At 39.4% G+C, this 21259-nt stretch overlaps 1 protein-coding gene across 9 annotated transcripts in view; it reads right to left on the bottom strand.

The window, feature by feature from the left end:
* The window catches only part of KLF12 (KLF transcription factor 12), a 234656-nt gene that overhangs the window by 175186 nt on the left and 38211 nt on the right, over nt 1-21259 (bottom strand). Inside the window, exon 3 of one of the 9 annotated variants that reach the window (XM_072928235.1) lies at nt 19910-20390. The exons of 7 other annotated variants lie outside the window; for them this stretch is intronic. The gene's annotated coding sequence lies outside the window, so the exon portion shown is untranslated. Of the gene's footprint in view, nt 1-19848; nt 19872-19909; nt 20391-21259 lie in introns of those variants that run through there. One more of the 9 variants, XM_072928243.1, reaches the window with a different exon arrangement.

Genomic DNA, 21259 nt, shown 5'->3' with positions numbered 1-21259 from the left:
GGCCAAATGTGGACAAACAATTAATCAACTGAACACACAACCTTCATGCCATGTTTCTCCTGCTGTTCACTTTAAAAGGTTTATACTAAACATTCAACAAATGCTTACACAGTCCTTCAGTAGAGGCTTAGAGGAATAAACATTACTCTTTACAGGGTCTTTTATTTGACATTAATGAATTATTCTGAACTGAACAGCTTCAAGGGTAAATCCCAGACCTCCTGAGTCTTCAAGATGAATTCCAAGAACAATTTGCTCTCCCTAGAACTTAAATGTCTGGTTTGACAACTATTAGATAAACTTTTAGAGAAAGATGAAGTCTTTCAGTAATACTTAAAAAGCCTTGCTACTGCATCAGTGTACACAAATTACATTAGAAAGTGTATGTGCACACTGATAGTATCTTAAATGTAGAATAGGACTTAGTTAAACTCTGGAGAAGTAGTGGTGTCCTCAAATGACTGGATTTAGGTAATAATCAGTGGTCAATCTAGAAAGTGCAATAAATTGCAAAGAGCAGAGAAAAACACAGTCAAATATGACTCCTTGACTTCTTATTCTAAAAGCAGTGAACTTCCACACCCAGTTGTTTGAATGGATAGCTCTGAAACCCTGATTCTCTCTTCACAATTCTAGCTTAAACAGAATGACACTGTTTTTCATTAGATCCAAATGAAACACAATCACCCATCACGTTGGGCAGCTTCTCTGACATACGGAAATGCTCAGTTACAGTGCAGGACAAGGTCTGTTAGTTCACCACCTTATCCTCGCACACAGTTCAAACTCGGTTAGAGTGAAATTTTTATTTACCAGCCTGTGCACAATGTCAAAGGACTTGATGAGCCTTGTCTTGTTATAAAAATTATATACATACACACTTGTATTTATATAGTAATATAAAAATATGCACATGTTTAGTCACAAATTTTTTATGAATTAGGTTTTCTTTGGTAAGCATTTTCTGAAGGAATATGCATAAAGCATAACTTCTAATATATCATTCAAAACAACACACATTTTAAAGCTTGGGTGAAAAGCTTAACTGTGAGTTCACAAAGAAATGCAATTAATAAAAACATGACTTTTTTTTCCCCTTCAGACTTTGTTTTTCCCTTTTCTTCAGCAAACAGTATATATTTCTCTCCATGTAAGGGTTATTCAAGATTTGTACTCATAAGGGTTTATAAGCTTCTGAAAGAAGTATTTAAAATAATATTTAAATATTTAAAAGTGGTTATTCCTAATTCAGATTGGGATTATGTATGTTTTGTTTCTACATTTTGTTTGGACTTCATATGGAACAAATGTGATTAGGTATAATAAAAATGAAGTAAAACTTTGAATTAAAAGGAAAATAAACCACAGGAAAACTGATTGTGCCTCAAGGAGGATAAGAGGGAAGAGACCTGCTAGCGACTTTTCCATATCTTTGCAGTGGGGGAAGGGATAAAGATCAACCTCTCCAACAGGAGAGTTTCATCAAGACTAGATTGACACAATAGATACTGCACAGAAAAGGTCCTAACTTTATATGTTTCCTACTCTTATTTTGTCCTGATAATACAGATTAGCATTACAAGACATTATCACTCATCGTACCACTTCTGATTTAATGCTTTTACTCAAACTAGGTTTATGCTCAGTACAGAATTGAGCCAGCCTTACTTGAGGTACAGGCAGCAGTACTTTTTCTCTCTTCTCCGAGTTGCAATATCATCTTCCATAGTCTAACTCATTCCAAAAATAAGACAAATATTTTCTTCACCTTCTGTTAGGATGCTGCTGAATCCCAGAGACCACCAGAAGAATAAATAAGCCTCACACTTGCATGCACTTATAAATGAAACGACCTGATCTTAAGAACCAGTTTACTTAGGAATACAATTTCTATGTGGATCACGTCTCTGATGTTTCTCAATGTGATGGCAAGCTCCTGACTACCTGATGTGAGGAAGGGTGGATGAACCCCGAAGGCCTCATGCTACAAGTCCAAAGGAATGAGGACAACTTCACTGCACACCTGTGTCAATATCTGCTCTTTGGTCAAGCCAGCTGTAGTGAGCAAAGCTACCAGTGTTTTAGCCTGCAATAAAGTCAGAAACACATGAATGCCTGACACAGATTAATACTGCCTCAGATGGCAAATACTACCCTTACACCACTCAAAATTTTTGAAATGCATCCTCACTGTTGACTTCAGAGGGAATACGAAAACAATGGAAAAATCAGAGCAGGACTGAAAAATGTAACACTATGTAGTAGCTTATATAAACTCTGGCATGTCTTCCCTTTTTACGCTGTGCAAGATGTTGTAACAGGAGTTAGAAAATGGCAGTAACTACCATCCCACCACAAACAAAATACTGTGCAGCTCTCCACCACAGGGTCAAGCACTCTGAGCCAACTTTCACAGAAAAGACACTTAATAGAATAAGCAAAAACAGGAAAGTTGTGCCCATTAAAATTCCTTTAAAAGAAGGAAAAAAATTGTTCCCACAAGCAGCAGAAAAAAGCTGAACACACTTCAAGTTTATACATCACCAGAAGGTGTTTGTAAAATCAGTGTTGATGTTGCTGAGTCCCACATAGGCAGCAAGAGCCAACACTTCACCCCACCAAGCCCCAGCCTGGAGATGGTCACCACTACTTCACAAGTGCCCACATATTCAACTTCTACCTCACTGTGTCAATAAATGCAAGATAAATTAGCAAAATCCCAAATCGCTTAAACAAATCCATTCTGATCCTCCAAAGGAGAGGCGGCAATAGTTATGAGGTGGCCTTGACCTCCCTAACTACAGCCACAGCATCTAAGGACAGGCTTCCACAATTTACCCTAAAGTTGGGAAAAAAGAGCAAAGAAAACCAAGCAAATGCTATTCCAAGTTGTGATACACACCGAAGAAACCCAACTTCCAGGCTCAGTTATACTTCTAAGAAATAAAGTCATAAACTGAATGCATCCTGCTCTATATAGTAGATAATAATGTTCAGGTCCTATTCCTGCCTTTGCACAACAAATTCCAACACTGTATTTTTGAAAACTTGGGCCCCTTCTTTTGCTTTCCATTAGAAATATATCAATATTTCTACCATGCTTTTTCAAGAAAACAGCATGGTATCTACAGCACTGTATCTATCCATCTATGTACCTGTGTAGTTAGATAATCAGGCTCTAAACGAGGGGCACTACATGACACCAGTGATGCTATTAATCAATTTAAGGAGCCTATTTGGCTGGCATCCTATAAATGTGGGTGATGAGTGTCTATTTTAATAGGAAAATACACTCTCTAAAATTGATCAATTGACCATAAGTGTTTCAATTAATAATTTTTAATGTCTTTTCTCCTAGCCTGCCTTTCCTTAAAAGTGCAGACTGGCATTATTACTAATAATCATCTCTCGGCATACTGGAGGCAAAAGGCTCAGAAAAGGGAGAAATTCCAAAATCTGTCAATACAACATTCCCATCAGGCACTGACCAGCTCAAAACAGCTTCACTACCAGATTCAACAATTCTTTTAGCAGCAATCTGAAATCCAGAGAAAATCACTGAAACATACTCATGCTCTTGATGCCTTCAGAAGAAATGAGGAAAATAAACTTTATCTTTGTACTGTTCCTAGAGAATTTCCACTGTAAACTCTCCATCCCAGCTTTTCATGCTACCAATCCATGGTAAAGTCCAGCAAAAGCCAGCATTAACCTTAGGAAATGGTACAGATGTCTGGAGATCCACCCAATACATACTTGGTCATATTCTGTCAGCCTCCCTAGACATCATCATTTTCCTCCTTGTTCCAACAGCACTCGTATTTTTGACAGGACACAGAGATACTCTGATTATTTTCCTGTCCTTGTTAAGACAGAAATATATTTGCTTCTCCCCTTTGGAGAAGGGGATGGTTGGGAAATAATTTCATGAAGTATTCCAGGGGGACCTAAGTATGTAGTCAGATTTGCAGATTAAATTCCAAAATCCAGAAGTAGCCTGGTTTCCAAAGGTAATTTGTACTTTCCAGTCTCCTACTGAGACAACTGCAGCAGCCTGCAGGACTCACCATCTGCATGCAGCAAGCCAGTGACATTTCATTCTGCAGACCAGCACGGGCAAACAACCCCCTTAATCGTGGCTTGGCAATTGTTCACATTCACAGTCCAGAAACCATAACCTGAAGAGCAACTTTAGCAGATAAAGTTCTTGCCAAGTGGCAGGTTCATCTCACCTACTGACAGACACATACACCTGTGCTAGCTGCCCTTCATGGCTTTGCAGCTAAAGGACAGAAAGGGGCAACGTAAGGGCCTGAGTCACTGTAATTGCAGCCAGTCCAGCAAGTGCTTTTGACAAAAAATCCTTTTAAATAAAACCGTACTTAGTTGTCTGCAAAGTGAAGGGTACTGTAAGTTTTAAGAGCTTTGGTTTTTTAAACCAGTCTTGGGTTCATTTGTTTTCCTGATCAAACACTAAATTTTAAGACTTAAGAAGAGACCATTTCAATGGAGCCAGGAGGACTTGGAAAAGCATCCCATTTTTACAAGAGCTTAGAGGGGAAATAGGAAAAACAGAAAAGCAACTTAAGCTCGGTTAAATACTACTGTCAAGCAAGAACTGGTGACACCAGTCATGCTTAGTTTCCTGTACGCCAAAGCTCATCAGTTGTATAGACATCACCATAAAAAAAATTACAAAAATCAGAAACTGAGAATTGTAAGAGTCACATTGCCTGATTTAGTAAATGAGGGACAAAAACACTGCAATGAAAAATCCTGTATTTTATGGGGAAACGCACAATTGTAAAGACCGAAGTTTTTCATAAACTTGGCCAGACTGCTAATCCCATACTCTATGTCACCCCGGTGAAACAATTCAACTTCAAGTTTATGCTCCCAATATTCTCACTCCCATAGTAGATAGTGGACTCACTGTATTTAATTATCTTTCAGGGAAAAGAATGCAACAAATAAATTAATACATATAATTTATCACAAGAGACATGAAAACCAGAGGCAATACTACTGACGAGAAACAACATCTTTTTCTTCCACCTCAAGACTCCAGGTGTAACAAAAAGAATGTGACAATATGGATGCTGTTTAGAATTAAGCGTGCCTTCTACCCAAGACACACAAAAACCTGTCCTTTCCCAACCTATATGATCCATAACCCCCAAAAACTATCCCGATGCAGAACACCATGAATTACACAAACAATTTGATTCACCACTTCCCCAAGGATAAATTCAACAACTCTTTGACAATCAAAGCTTTTCTTTTTCTACCAGTTCCCTTTGATTGCTTTTTTGACTTGCAGGTAACATGATATATGACTTCAAATGCTTAAAGCAGTCCAACTGGCAACAGGACACACATTAGCTGAAGATGCACTGGGGCTATACCCATCCTTAGCTTATTGCCAGGAATACACCTACCTGGTATTTTGCAATTATGAGGAAGCTCCTAAACTGGATAAACTACTGAAAAATATTTCTGTAATTTGATTATGTAAGAGATAGCCAACACAGCTTCTGCTATTTTACCAATTTCAAACAGTTGCCCGTCATCTACTGTCAATATCTTGGAGTTCACCGTGCCTTTTCTACCAACTATCCACTTTGGTGACATAGTTTCTTCTTTTCATGTACTCTGACACAGAAACATTGCAGTTGTCTATCTCAAGCCTTAAGTATCCATCTTTCTCAGGTTCAAGAACCCTTCAGCCACCCTTGAGACACGGGGTCCTGGCCCAGGAGGGAAATGTTCCTTTCTCAATCACTCGACATCCCTTTCCACCTTCCCTTGCTTCCAGGATAGACTTCTGGCAGGTGAGCTGGCAACTTCTGCAGCCCAAATGCAGTTGTCTCCATTCATACCTCGGCATCGGTGCCGCAACTGGCACCTTCACAGCCCCACACTTCAGCGGTGTGAGCCTGCTAACCAGACCACCCTGTCCTCACCACATGGAGTGAATAGTCTCATGTTCCACCACCTGACATTCAGTGCCTTCAAAAGAGTTAAAAATTACAATCTAAAACAAGGTGATGTAGAATTTGCAAGCCTAACACTCCTCTGTGTTTTGTCTCACCTACCCTCATCACTACTCTTACCAAAGCTCACCCTTCACCTTCTTCCCTGAGCTTCAGTCTTGGGCAGACCACTCATCCAGAGGCACTAATCCAACAACAACCCTCTCAGCACAACTGAAACTGGCTTTATTCCCACTAGACAGCCAAATCCTAACTCCATCCTGCTATTTAATCCATTACTATGAAAGATTTCAAGGTTGAGTTTCTTTTTTAATACAAAAGCTAATTATTTCTTCTATATCCTTAGTTGTGCTCCTGATTATTCATTAGGTACAAATATTCCCTGTTCTCCACCTTCTGAGTTTTCAATATCCTGAATTCACTGTCAGCAGTACAGAGGCCGGTGCTACCTACTCCAAGACACCATGAAACACAACCTGTCTCACACAATGCTCTCCTACTAGAGAGATTTTGTTACGAAAGACAAAGCAATTATAGACCATCACCACAGGAGCAAACTTCAGTTAATAACATCTCCAGACACAATCGAAGTACTGACAGTGGTCCAGAAGCAGACAGCAGATTTCGCTGCATGCTGGAATCTTAAGACATTCTGAAAACAGTTTTATTAAAAGCAGAGGTAGCTGCAATAGTCTTTGTAATAAACATAAGGAATACTGCAAGCAACTTTACACTCCCACAAGTGGCAAGTGTCATCATCCTAACGATAACCCCTACTGAGTTGCATCCTGTAGAGTTATCACAATTAACATTCTGTTAAAATACCCATTACAAATATCTATTTTTAATTAACTGTAATTCAGACTTATAATACGAAGCAGGTTGCAACTTGATGATTTTCATAAGACAATGAATTAAAGATTAGAAAAACAAAATAAAGATTAGCCTCTTGGGGGGCGAAAGGAAATCAAATCAATTTCAATATATATGGGAAAAAGTAATATAAGTTAATAAAAACAGAAATCATAAATTTTGGTTACACAGAACAAGTTTTATAGATAATAAAAAAGTAAACCACTGAAAATAAGAGTCCCCTAAGTGTGCATTTACAGTTTAAAAAGAACAGAACAAAAATCAGCATTATAGGCCTGAAGTTGATATGGGAGAAAATATGGACGTGAAAACAATGTCTGCTCTACACTCTACTAGACCCTTCACAGCTTAGTTTAAAAAAATAAAAAGGAAAAAAGTAAATTAAAAAAATGCATGCAAATATTTCTACAAACCCACACAGGGAATGCACATAAGGGTTAAAACCCAAACTGCTCCCAATAGGGCCATATTCAGGACAGGCGGATTTACTACCCCTCTTTGGCCCATGAGGCCCTGGTACCAAACCAAAGGCTTACAGCTGGGGAGGGCTAACAGGGCTTCTTGCATTTAAGGGCCATTTTCACCAGCTCCATTGCTTTTAGTCTTAATCCCATTCATGCATTAGTCAGATTATTTTGCTTTTCCAACCTGATACATGGAGAAAGCCTACTTTTCTCATCTCTCTCTCCTTTATCAACTGACCAAGTGACAACAACATGAGATCAGCCCGGTGACCCATCCTCTCGTCTGCTTCCACATCCTGCTGTGCACAGCAGGCACGCTAAAATATAAGTGTCAAGCAGTCAACAAATCTCGACAAGCCCCCAATCTTAAGGGCATCAAATATGGTTAAGTCATCCTCTTTTATGGAAAAAAATCTCACAGACTGGGGCCAGCAGTTTAAAGGGCTTTGACAAGCGAGGAAGGATTAAAACAAGCCAGCACCATTTCCAATTGAAAAGCAGAGAGGTCTGGCTTCCTAATAAGCAAATTCACCAAAAAGCCACAAGCTTAACTAGAAACATCTTAACCTGCAGTATGTCAGCAAATACAACTAAGCTCTTTCAAACATGTACTGAAAGAAATAATGCCATATTTTTATTGCTGTTTTTCTTATCTGCATTTGAAAAGAGCCCACAAGGAAACACTCTATTGAATGAGTTCAGGAGGAGCATATTATCTAAATACACACATTTGTATTAAAACCCAGGGATGGCATTCACAAATATCTTCCTACTATGCGGTAAATGCCCTCAAAAAAAAACCATCTCTACACTGTATCAGGGATGTAGCAGTTTCATAGAAGCTGCTCTTGAGAAGCTTCCTGAAGGCCAGCATGCCAGAAAGGGCAACGGCAGCACCTGCTCTCTCTTCTGAGCTTTTCCATACCCTGCACCCAGTGCGCTCAGACTATCACTGTTTCTGGATTCCGGAAAGAGAAGGGCAATAAATTATCAAGACAGAAGACTTAGTAAATAGTTGTAACATGCCTTCTCTTGAAGTGCAACAAGGACAAGATGTAGCTGTGTCGAGTTCTACTGTTCAAGGACTCAACTTCCTGCCCAAGTCATCTCCCAAGCTAAATCAAGACAAAACACCCCTTGCACAGAAGTGAGGGGCATTTACACTATCGTAAGTGAACATTAGGCTTCAAGCAGCTGGTCTACATTAGCTTAAGTTGAAGCTGACACCACTCTGGAGGCAAAGCCCCACAATACCATGGCATTTTCCAAGCTGTTCCCAAACTGAAAGAACTGAGCAGGCAGGGGTTGCATAACTAAAACAGTATCTGACTTTTTCCTCCACTCCAGCCAGCAGTATGCCAGATCAGGATACTCATCACCTGGCCCTCTGCTGCTTTCACAACTTCCATTTTCTTTGTTGTCACCCAAAGAGTTATCAATAGAAAATTCACAAAAATTGTAAAAACTAGGATAGAGGAAACATCAAAAGATCATCTAGTCTCTCCCTAGCAATTTGCACCACTGTGATTACCTCAAAAAATCATTCTATCTTCATTATAACTATTATAGACAAGTTTCAGGAAAAGAATCACTGAACCTGCGAAGAAAAACTGCCTGTAGCACCAAGATTTCATCCTGATTCATTCTAAAGACAGAATATCTGCTTTAGCATACCACTAGGACCACAAATAGAACAGGGTACGGAGCGGAGAGCTTCTCATAGCTCTGATATTTACTTCAATTGCTCCTAAACACATCTATGAAGTAAACATTTTTTAACAAAAAATTAGGATTAAACCCGCCCACAAATATGACTAATTACATGTCTTTTAAGGATGTTTTCCAAATCAAGTATCATAGATGACGTCTGCAAAATTATTTGAAGATGGAAAGCAATATGAACTTCTATGATAAAATTCTAGTTGTACTGAACAAGAGGGAATGTAAGAACAATATGTTTTCATTCCTAAGTATGAGATAATAGAATGCTCTTTTAAATTGGAAAAAAAAAAAATGCATACACAATAGCAATCATTCCTCCAGCTTCTTTAAAACTGACTTCATACACAAGCTTTGTGATCCATGCCCCCCAAAAAACAACAGGAGTGACAAAGTCAGTTCCTTCATGCAGAAGTCCATGTTACCCTGGCTAAATTTATTTTCCCAGAAAGGAAAGGCTATTGCTAACCCTAGTCAGATGAAGTTTCGAGATAACACTGAACTCCAATACTGGCACATCTAGGTCATTACAAAGTCTGTGGAGATGATGATCTAATTGGTTGTGATCCCTAGTGAAATATGAGTCAGTCCTTGGTCCACGTTTTGTTTTTGTTTTTTTTTAATTTCAGTGCATCTCAAGGTACAAAAAGACAAACATAAGTTTGTGAGTGTAAATCTACACCCAAGTCTGCATGTTAGCAATGAACAGTAGTAAATGCACTCAACACTGTTTTCACAACTACAATGAAAATATTTTTAGTACAGTAAAAAAGACACAAGAAAATTTAGACACTCTCAAGGTAATCACATGCAGAAGTTATATCTACAGACACTTCTGAATACCTCTGGATCTTTTGGGATTTGGTTATAGCTGATTAGTCACACCCAGAGAGTCACCACAAATAATACCAGGATTTTTTTCCTATTGCATAACAAGACCTTACAAAATAATTTATTTAATATTACTATAATTTGATCATACAGTGTAAATATAGTTTTGGCTATATAGATGTTTAGGTAAGTAATGGTCAGACAGAACGATTCACTGCTGTACTGTGGCATAGGGATGCACTGACTGAAAACGGTATTAGTAAATCCATTATCATAAGCTTTCACTGGTATAGAGCAATTACGTAACTTTTAATTATCTTCTCTTATATGTTATAGTCACATGAGACAACAATGCTGTTAAAAGTAGTAATGACCATAAACACACACCTGTAAAAGACAAGGCCAGACTAACAGGAATGGTAGGGAAATAGCAAGAAGGAGATAAAAAATTACTCAAAAGCAGATGAAAAGTAGAGAAGGAAAACAAATGCATGCACTGCAACTCATGCTGCTTCATCTGTGTTTTCGTCACTCCTCAGAAATGGAAACATAGGTGTATTAATCATAGAGAAGACCACCAAGCTTACTACCACCACAGAAGAAACCTTCAAACCCTAGAGTGTAAAACTAGGGTTCTACATAAAATTTATTTTCAAATATTAAACAGATATGCAAAATAAAACTAATGGAAAAATACATTCTACATTTACTTGGTTTGTTAATTTCTTTGTGTAAGTCTAATATTTTAATGAGTTTTTTTTCAGGGAAGTAGCAGATGAGCACAGCAACTGACTGCTCTTTTGTGACTGTGCCCTCCTACTGCCTATAAAACAGGCATATCTGTAAATTTTTGCTTTCTCACTCACACTCCAGTGCCCCAGTTTTGTCATTTTTAGCGATTCCTTCCTGTGTGAACAAGCCTGACCCGAAGTGCCTTCTTTCACACCAACAGGAAACCCTGCCTCCTAAGCTGCAAATAGCATGCAGGGAGAGGTGCAAGGAAGAAGCATGGCCAAGACAGAAATTTTCATGTAAAACCAGAAAAATGAGATAATAGATAAGCAGTCTAGAAGAGGAAGGGTTAAAATTGCTACCTAGAGCAAAGCAAAAAACCTACTATGATTTATCACGTACACCAGATAAATTGTCTTTCACCTCCAATTACTGGGCTACACAGCACAGCTAGATCACTTGGCCTCATGCTGTATTCACCAGCTACTCCAAGTTCCACTAGCAGCCAATTTCTAGGTGCCAACACTATACAACAGCTTCATTAAAACTGGTATGACAGGACAAAGTTTCAGCAGATTTGCAGGTGACAAAATTTGGGGAGGCCAACACACTCAAGGGCAGCACTGCCATTCAAAGTGATCTCAGCTAATTAGAGGAATGTTTTGTCAGCTAAGTAGAGGAACATTGTGGAATTCAGCAAAGGCAAATGGCAGGTCCTGCACCTAGGGAAGAATAACTCCAAGCACCAATACATGCTGGGGGCCAACAAGCAACTTGGCAGAAAAGGAGCTGGGGACCCAGTGGACGAGAACTTCACCATGAACCAGAAATGGGCCTTCTTGGAAAAGAAAGCCAACAGCCTTATGGAATACGTTAGGAAGAGCATCATCAGCAAGTCAAGGGAGATGATCCTTCCTCTCTGCTCTGCTGAGATGTCTGGAGTACTGGGTCCAGTGCTGAGTTTCTCAGCACAAGAGCACAACAATGTCCAAGACAGGTCACCAATCTGAAACCCAGGGTGGTACTTAAGGGCCAGCAAGAGAACTGCAAGAGTTGGAGCTGCTGAACCTCAGGAGGGAGAAGAATTGGTGGGGAACTCAGTGGTCTCTGCAACTACTTAATACACTGCAAAGACAAAAGAGGAGTCCAACTCCTGTCTGAAGCAGGCAGGAACACAACTCAAAATAAAGGCCACAATTGCAGCAAGTGGAAATTTCAATTAAGGAAATCAGAAGATGAATTTTTTATGATAAAGGTTATCAAAAACTGCAGCAGACTGACTAAAAGGTCACTGAATTTTCATCCTTGGAGACATTCAACACTTGACTACCCAAGGGTTGAAGCAACCTCAGTGAACTTGGCCCTGTTTGTGCAGGGACTGGACCAAACGAATAGTCTACAGACACACCCTGCAACCTATGTCAGTCTACCATTCAGAGGTTTTTTTCCCCTGTTTACATTAGGTTTCTCTAAGCATTAAGACTTTGACAATACAGTTCTTGAGAGTACAAAAAGATTCCCAGTGACACAAAATTTTAAGACACAAAGTTCAGGGGAGCTTCACACAAGTTCTAGCATTCGCACAACTGGAATGAAAAAAAACCCTCCAAATTCTGTTTTCCTTCTAAGCTGCTAAAAAGGATATGTAACTTTTCTCCAGAACACCTTACCATAAATATGCAGGTAAGTATGTATGTAAAAATATATATTGTCCATTTATTATTGTCCAAAATATATATAAGTCCATTTGCTAGCAGATCTTGAAGCCTCCAAATTCTCATGGTTCTGAAGAGGAAGAAGAATGCAGCAGCTTCATATTTAAATACTATACCACAGAAATACAAATCACATAGTTAATTTTCAGTGTTTATTGTTTATTTATCTCACTGACATTTCATATTTGCCATAATACAAACTGTATTTTAAATCAGTTCCTGTGCCACAGGTTTCCTATACCTGTGATGACAACTAGTGTAACAAGAGCTATAGCCACAGCTCATACAGACAGCAGAAAAGTGACAGGAGGTTTTGAACTGAAAATAATGACCTGCATTACTTCAATGCTAAATCACATGCCACCACTAGTACATACTATTGGACTACATCTAGGGGACTTCAGTAGCTCAAATCAACTGCTCTGTCAAAGACTTCATAAACTTTCAAGATGTGAAAAGCAAAGTAATACCAATTCCACCAGTTTGGATTGTTTTCTTCTATGCACACATGATATGTTTATGTAAGCATGTATATACCATCTGAGATATAAAATATATGCCAAAAGGAAATTTGTAGTTTCAGACTTTTATGTACAAACAAAGAATACAGATCACAGGACAAAACAGAAGGAACAACAGATTTCTGTAGTTTCCCATCATCTGTGAACAGAGCACCAGGACACATACATAATATTAATCACCCAGGACTCCACAGATTGCATCAGCAGAACTGCAGATGGAATCCACAACTATTATTATACTTTGATGCTAAAGTTAGACTCCACACAGTACTAAGGATAAGTTCAGTTCCCTTTTCACTTCAAAAGTGCTACAGCCTCTGACTGTATTCTTTCTCCCTTTTAGAAAGATAACGGTGCCCACATTGTATGTCGATTCCGAAATACTTAATAACTCCACATTCACAGTGTGGTTTTCAGCAACATCAGTAATTTTATTTTTTTTATTCAGTGGTATAACTGATTCCATATAGAAACAGCAAAAAGGAACACAAAGCAGACTGTGGAACATTTTGCTTGCATTTCAACTGTAAATCATGAAGGTCATGCTTGGTTTCAGGCTGTGGGACAAACCTATCCTTCAAAAATATCTCAAAGAGAGCAAAGTAGTTCTGCCTTGGTCCAGCTCACTACATGCACAGCACCTTTGGGCATCTCTCCAGAGCAGCCACCTCCCTCAGCAAGGAATGCTCACCAGCACAGCTCTCCACAGACTACACCATCAGGTTCCCAAGGGCAAGCAACCATACCTTCCTCCCTGTGTAGCATCACACCAGGGGTCATCAGCATTCAACATGCTGTATAAGCTAGCAGCAACCAAGAAACTGGCAGCAGTACTCAGTGCAAAACAAAAAAAAAATTTAAAAAAACCCCAACACATCCTGGAGCTGATGCCAAATATCCAACTCTCTGTCCCATAACCATCTGTGCATTGCAACAGTAATTTCAAAGAGAAATACCACATTTTTTAAATTATCAAATCATATGCTAACAAAAATATACAGCTCTGGAGACAGAAGAGGAAAAACAACCCAAAAACCCTATACCACCAAGAAAGAAAAAAACACAACCCAACCACAAAAGCAAAGAATCCTCTTTCTCAAAATATAGTCACAAGTCTTAGCTGTTTTAACTTTTAACCCATATTCTCCAGGGGAGGGATGAAAGGCAGGAGGATAAACACATGTTGCCTAAGACATCTTAAATCTGTTAATTGACACATTTACTGTCATATTAGTATTCATGAAACACAATGCCAGTTTCACCCTCATGGATTTTGAAGAGGAAAACACAGGTGATTTAAGCTAATTACTATATTGGTGAGTAATAAAAGTATTAAGGGACGTATGGCAAATACAGTTTTACATATTAGCTCTCACTGAAAATCAGAGGGAAAAAAGCATTTATGACAATTATTACAACTGCATAAATATAAACCAGGGCAGGAGAAAAAAACCAACACAGGTCAGTTCAAAATTTTAGTATCAGAAATTTGTAACTTATCCTTCAAGATAACGTATCAGTAATGCTACAGGCCTACTGTTTCCTTTATCCACACATAAAAACACTGCCTCAATTGTGTGAGGTACCAGACCAAGTACAAGTCCAACTCCAGCAACATTCTTCATGTTGTACTACCTTTGTCCACCCCAGCCACAGCTACTTCAGTTGTAAAACAGAGCAGCAACTCTATCAGAAGACAGTCATGCTCTTGGTGAGGGCACAATTCATCAAAACAGAGGGACACATCTAAAAGCAATGCTGCCACTAGCTCCTTCTTTCTCACCCCCGCCCCCACTCTCAGCTGACATCACTGACTTGGCTCATGAGACCTTCCCCACCTCTGATGTTGAACTGAATGCTTTGGAGAACTAAGGTCACCAAACGGGCAAATCTACAATTGACTTTTAAAAATAATTAGTTTTCAGCCAGATTAGTGAACTCTGCTTGCCCAGAGGCCAAATCACTGCTGGAACCAACACACAGAAGGGAGTATGAATAGCAGGAGACCGCTGCTTCCGGCACAGCAAGGCACAAAGTTTGCTTAGAGTCTCATCAAAACTGTAACTGGTGGACAAATGGGAGAACAGGCAAGCTGCTGCTACTGCAGAACTGAAAAACTTCCCAGAACTTTTTACATTCTTCATTAGTGGCATGAATTTTAAAAACCATGTAAGACAACACATTAGATTGGTGTATAAAGACAGAGATGTCAAGAATTCATCAGCAAGACCTGGCAAAATGATGTTCACCAGCTCTGTAATCATTTCATTCTTCCTGTAATTCTGAAATTGCCTCAGGACTCATCTACTGTTGTCAGAGATCTCTATACATTTTCTTATTAAACTTCACTGGGATCGATCTTTAATGTAACTGTACTACCAAAACAGTAGTGAAACATAAAAAGAACTCTTCTAAAAAAAGAAAAAAAGGATATAAAGGGGCCACAGGAGTATTTTTATTTCTTAGAAAACTCTCTTTACTTTGTAGTACTTTGATAGTAAACTGAATTAACCCACAACTGCTATTTATCTGTCAGATACAATGCCAACAGGCACTTTAACAAAGACCAGGCAATCAGAAACCAGGCAGAATACACTGTGATGCCTTTCAAGACCTGGCTTTCATACAAGCAAACAGTCAAATCTATACATGCATGGCCTCTGACAGCAGGCAGCACAGAAGTCATGTTTAAATTACATGTTTATTTACTGAGGAAAAGAAAATAAAATTAGAATGAAACCTCCAAGATTTGCTGGTAGGGCCAGCGGAAGAGAAGCAGTATTCTGGACCCAACTGCTAAGCCAATGTAGAACACTTACTTCTACATACATCTAGGAATAGTTTGGTATAGTCTCTACAAACAACATATTAATTTTCTTTTTCTTTAAGAAACCTGATCTTTCCAAGGTAATTCAAAGCTATTACTGAGCAACACCTTAACTTCCCTCACATCCAGTCCAGTAGCTTCCTTTTCTGGACAATACATCAGTCCTTCATTACACAGAGGACTTCCTTGCAGTAGAGTACAATGGATCTTCTCCAGTCCTGTTAATTCGTTTTCTACAGGTAGATGGTAATTTATACCTGATGTGAATATTTCTGTTGAGTTATCCTATACTAAGTTTCTGCTCAGAACACATTTTTACAGCTAAGACTTATCAGTCCCTGAAGACAGGAATTCCAGCAGACATATTTAACTTGAGATTATAAAAGAAATATGGGGTTTCAGCTACTTAAAATTATCAAAAACTTTTATGATAACAAGGCTAATATAAAAAGTAATGGACAGTTCAAGGTAAACCATTATCTACAATTGCTTCCATACATGTCCTATCTTTATGACTGCAAGCTGCAACATTTTTAAAGTCCTTTCACTGATAGCGCTTATCTCAGCCTTCATTTTAAAAGCTTTTTCCTTTCTTTTGTATGATTTCTTGCAATGAAGTATCCTTCAAGCAAGAGATCAAACTTCTTCATTTTGACTTTGTCCCAAAGATTTTTTACCACAAGCTACCTATTCATAATCTCAACTACCTCCTAGTATCAAAACCACAAACAAAAGGATCCCATAAACTGTGGTGCTTAGAAGGCAAGGCTAAAGGAATTTCCTCATTTTGTGGAATTATTTGGCACCTACAAGCAGATGATTGAGTTCACAGCAGTGTCCACACGTCCCTCACTGCAGCTCCAAGCTCACAGGTACCCCAGTCCTCAGGCTCTGGCAGCCAAAGCCCATGATAGGGATTTTGTGAGTGGGAAGAAAGAGGCACTTCACAGAAGGATCAAAACCTTCACCCACACTTTTAAGATCTGACCAGAATTAGCAAACTGCTACTGCACCAAACAGTACCAAATCCTCTGCACAAGGTACCAGTTCCGTGGTTCCCACAACCAAAGAACAAACATTATTCACTTGAGAAGAGCTGACAATGTTCCATTCTTCTAGGCTAAAACAGAGCAGCAGCAACAGGGGGTCAGCACCACTCTACACACCCATCACAAGCTGCAGAGCAGACTAAGCTGCTCCTCTTGCATCAGGAGGGTCATAAACCCATGCTCAGCTTTTCCCAGCCAGGAAGAAGAGATTCACTCTTCCAGAAGCCACTGAGAAGCATGAAACAGCACAATCGTGCTGGCAAAGGCAGAGCCACCTTCCCTATGCCATTTTATTCATTTGGATATTCACTGGAGAAAGTTGCTAAATCCTTCACTGAGGTCCAGCCTCATGTACACCTTGGATGACCCTCTCTGGTGGATACCAAGTTGCCTTGCTGTGTAATTAGAACATATTCTCTGAAGCTCCAAAAACAGCCACTGGGGCTGTACTTTCACCAATACATAAGCATATGCTGATTTTTCAATAGAATTTAGGCACTCATGAACTTTTACCCTGAAGGAACAAGATGAACAGACCAAGCACATCAGACATGCAGCGAAGAACGCAGCTGCACAAGAGCAGAGGAGCGTCCTCCAAGTCTTTTACTAACACAGAAAAACAAAGAGAGGGAGAGGGCAAGCAGGACCAGTTACCTTTAGGGACAGGAAGAACAGCACCAATATAACCTCCTCTCTAAAAAGAAAAATGACAGACAAAGGAAGGGAAAAGAGCACTAGATGGATAAACATGAGGACAAGAACAGAATATGCAACGTAAAAAATGACAGGCGAAAGGAAGAAAAACAGGCTAAGAGATGGAGAGAAAAATACAAAAGAAATGGTGTACACTTCAATCGCTCTTTCAGTATGGAAAATTTTAAAGTACATTAAGAAGTTTCAGAATATTCCTGTGATGAAAAAAAGTCCTTTCAGTTGCTGTTTTTTTATTAAGTGTAGTGGGTTTTTTTTCCTGCTTCTCCTCATATAAAAATTGTTGGATCAGAAAATTGAGTGAGTTAACCAGTATCAGAAAGTAAAATGAAGTCATTGAGACAAGCTGCATGTATTGATTTTACCAGTTTTTAAATAGCAAGAGCATCTTGCATATGCATACTCATGAGCAAAAGACTAGAATAAAATGAGACAAAAAGGTGGAGTGAGTGAACCATAAAAAGGAATCGTCAGACAAATATAAGACACTAGTATGAAGATGAGCCAGATACAGAAACAGATAAAAAAGGCTTTCAAAGAAACAAGAAGACAAAAAATTCAGAAAAATGCAGAATATCAAGTTACACAGCTGTAATGTTTGTGCTCCTACAATACACATATCTGGCAATTTCCACATGCATAACAAAATGGTGATAAGAATGGTGGAATACTTTCATTATACCAGTATTTCTGGCTATTCTGGGTTTTAGCAAACCAGTAGCAAGACACTAAGAGCAAATAACATCTACTGTACTCAAGCTCCAATTCTACAGGAGCATGCGAGTCCTCCCTCCACAGGTTGCTGCTTTACTTGAAGAACAATTTCTCTGAAGTACTTTCACTTGCTAGCTACTACAGCAACCTCAGTGGAAGGAAAAAAACCCCACAACAAGAGAGCTCTGTACTATCCTACAGAATACTTTTTCCAGCCCCTACCTGATAGTAGCCAATTAAAGCTGAGGATTGCTTTTAAAGACTTGGTCTGGTTTTATTCCCTCTGCCATTAACCTCACCTAAAAGTGGAGCAGCACTCTGGGTCCAGCACACTTCTGTATTTTTTGCTCTCCAGGTAGTAAATATCTTGTTTTCTCCTAGCTTCTTTGGCAGTTTTCCCACTAGACGCATTCACATAATAATTATAAGAATTCCCTAAAAATGTTAGTCTGAGTATTCATGAAGAGTAACAATTGGACTCAAAGATCTAAAAGCTACTTTCCAACATAAATTATGCTCTTTTTTCCCCCATTTTGTCTCTTATATCTTCATTCAGTTCCAGCCAAAAAAAGATTCAGAACGGTAACACCACCTTTCCTCACAACCCTTGCCAAGGATTCTTCCTGCAACAACTCTCCCTCTTTTGATGCACTAGGTTCACTTCACATCGGAAGTTGCGGAGACAAAAAGCTGCACAAGAAACTGCCAAGGAAAGGAGAGAGAGTAACACAGGACTGAGCTGTGCTTTCCCACCACTCTCCACACAGTGACACAATGTGCCAGAGGGCTCAGGCACATCCGTCCCAGCCAGCGGGTATTCTCTCTTCAGACCCAGTATTTCCTGTTAAGGAACAATAACATACTCAAATACCCTAAACACTTGAGTATGTAGCAACTTACGATGGGGTGAGGTTGGGGTATCAGGTTTTCCATGGAGCTCCTAGAATACGGGAACGTAGTCTCACATTCTCACATGGCAGTTAGTCTGCCATTTGTATGCTTCTTATGGTTTAGTTTGAAAGTCCTTCTGTATTAGCTTAAGAGGCATTTTTAAGCGCATCTCAGACACCACCCCATTGCAAGCCAGAGTCACATTTACTTGCCTCATTCAATTTGAAAATTCCTACCTTTTACATTATTTTTTGCCATCACAATGTGTTTCCCCCAAATGTCAGGCATCTAATCAAAGTAATCAGATGGAGACCCAAGGTGTCCTAGAATCTCACTACATGCAATTTGCACTGTAACAGGAATCTCTGGAGGTTGTCATAATCCACACAAGATGTAGAAGGGTTTTTTAGCTCTCTCTTGCCCACAGCACTGTGCTGGCTACACATTTACCTGAGCACGGTACCTCCACCAGGTGTTAAATGAAACAAGCCTAGGTCACCTTCTCTTATGGATGTATTTCTGATCCATCTACACATGCTATACATTTTCATGAATGAGTACATACACATTCCTCAGCAAAACTGTTCTTGATATTCTTGCACTCAAGCAGTAAACTGCTTTAGCAAAGAAATTAGCTGATACAAGCCAGAACAGACATTCCTTCCACCCATCTTTACAGAATCTCTAAGCCTTTTGTGGGTGAGGGCGCTTCTCCTAAAAGACTTCTGCATTGAAATAGGTAGAGTCATACACAGCAAAGAAATAATCCCAATTAAGTTAAAAAATACATTCTAGAAAAAGTAGTTACCATCTATAAAAAAGAAAGACAGATGTGTGGTTTTGCAGATCACTCATGAATTTGGCAGTACCTTCCTAATGATCAGTTCTGCTCGCTTTCTTGAGTTGCCAGTGGAGCCAAAACCTAGCAAGAACCAGCTTCCAATCAGGCAGAGCTTTAGTAAAGGAAGAGTCAGAAGAATCATTTCATACTTTTGCCTACTACTTCCCGGACAAGGGGATTTACAAGGTAGCATGGCTCTCACACTGTTAGTGATCATAGACATGCATTTAGCAATGTGGAATCCAGCAATCAGGAATCAGCCAAAAATACCGGTTTGCTTCTGTTTTTAACATCAAAAACTGGCACTCTGCCCTGCCATTACAGGAGGCTGCACCAAGATGAGACAAGAGGGTCCTTTGCATTCCACCTTGTTCTGTCCACTCATGCTGTATTTACCAGACCTCATGCAGATCGTGCTGCAAAGTCGAATTCTGTATTTCTACTTAAAATATTGGTCACGTTTTTGTGGGGCACTCGCACACCATCAGGTAGACAGATGGAATCACAGTCTGTTGAAAAGAAACAAACACAGATCAATAACTACAGTCTGATTTGTGTGCTCTAAATATTGTCAAAACATGTGTGAGGAAAAGGCTGGTGGACTTCACAGCACAGAAATCTCAATGCACTCCAATACTCCATACAGGGAAGTAGCATCCACAAGAGTTAACTACAGTGGGAGAAGTGTCTGCAGGCAGACAAGTAAATAAATAAGGATGGGGAGCATTTCACATTCTTTCAACCATTTATATTTAACGATCTCTATACAACATAGTCTACAGTTCTCCCAATAAAAGAGCCATGCAACATGTGAATGAGAACAGGAATGCATAAACTCTGAGCTCAAACCCTAAGTCCTCTGGCTTTAAATTGAAAATAACAGTCCTTTCCCTATTGATTTCTTCCCTCCTCTTTCATTTGTGAAAAATTGATTTTTCTTGGCTGTGTTTGCTGAAGTGTCCACACGTGCAGCTCACTGCTTGCTTTAATCTTTGTATTTGTTCATCCATACTTCCAAGTAAGCCATGTCAAATAACCACCTGAGAGCCCAAGTCCCACACTCACCAGTGGTCTTAACAAGTCTCAGAAATCCTATCCCTCACACATTATGACTGAAAGATGAGAAAGCTGCTCCTGCTTTCCAGGAGGATGCTCAGAGACCATTCCTGTAGCTGGACACCCTCAGGACAAAGCTGTGTCACATATTTTTTCAAGGCATCTCAGGGCAGCACAGACACCAGAGAAAAATGCAACAGAATCTCACGCTGCTCTCCCAGCAGCTTCTGAGAAGACAGCAGAGTAGTAACTCCAGGCTTGCCATGTCTGAACATCCTCAGGAAAAAGGGAAGCCTTGGAAGAAAAGAGAATTTTTGGAGAT

The sequence above is a fragment of the Taeniopygia guttata genome, chromosome 1, assembly GCF_048771995.1.
Source record: "Taeniopygia guttata chromosome 1, bTaeGut7.mat, whole genome shotgun sequence".
In the NCBI taxonomy this organism is placed as follows: Eukaryota; Metazoa; Chordata; class Aves; order Passeriformes; family Estrildidae; genus Taeniopygia; species Taeniopygia guttata.
Note: the sequence above shows the minus strand (reverse complement) of the source record. Positions and strands in the feature narration are given on the sequence as shown.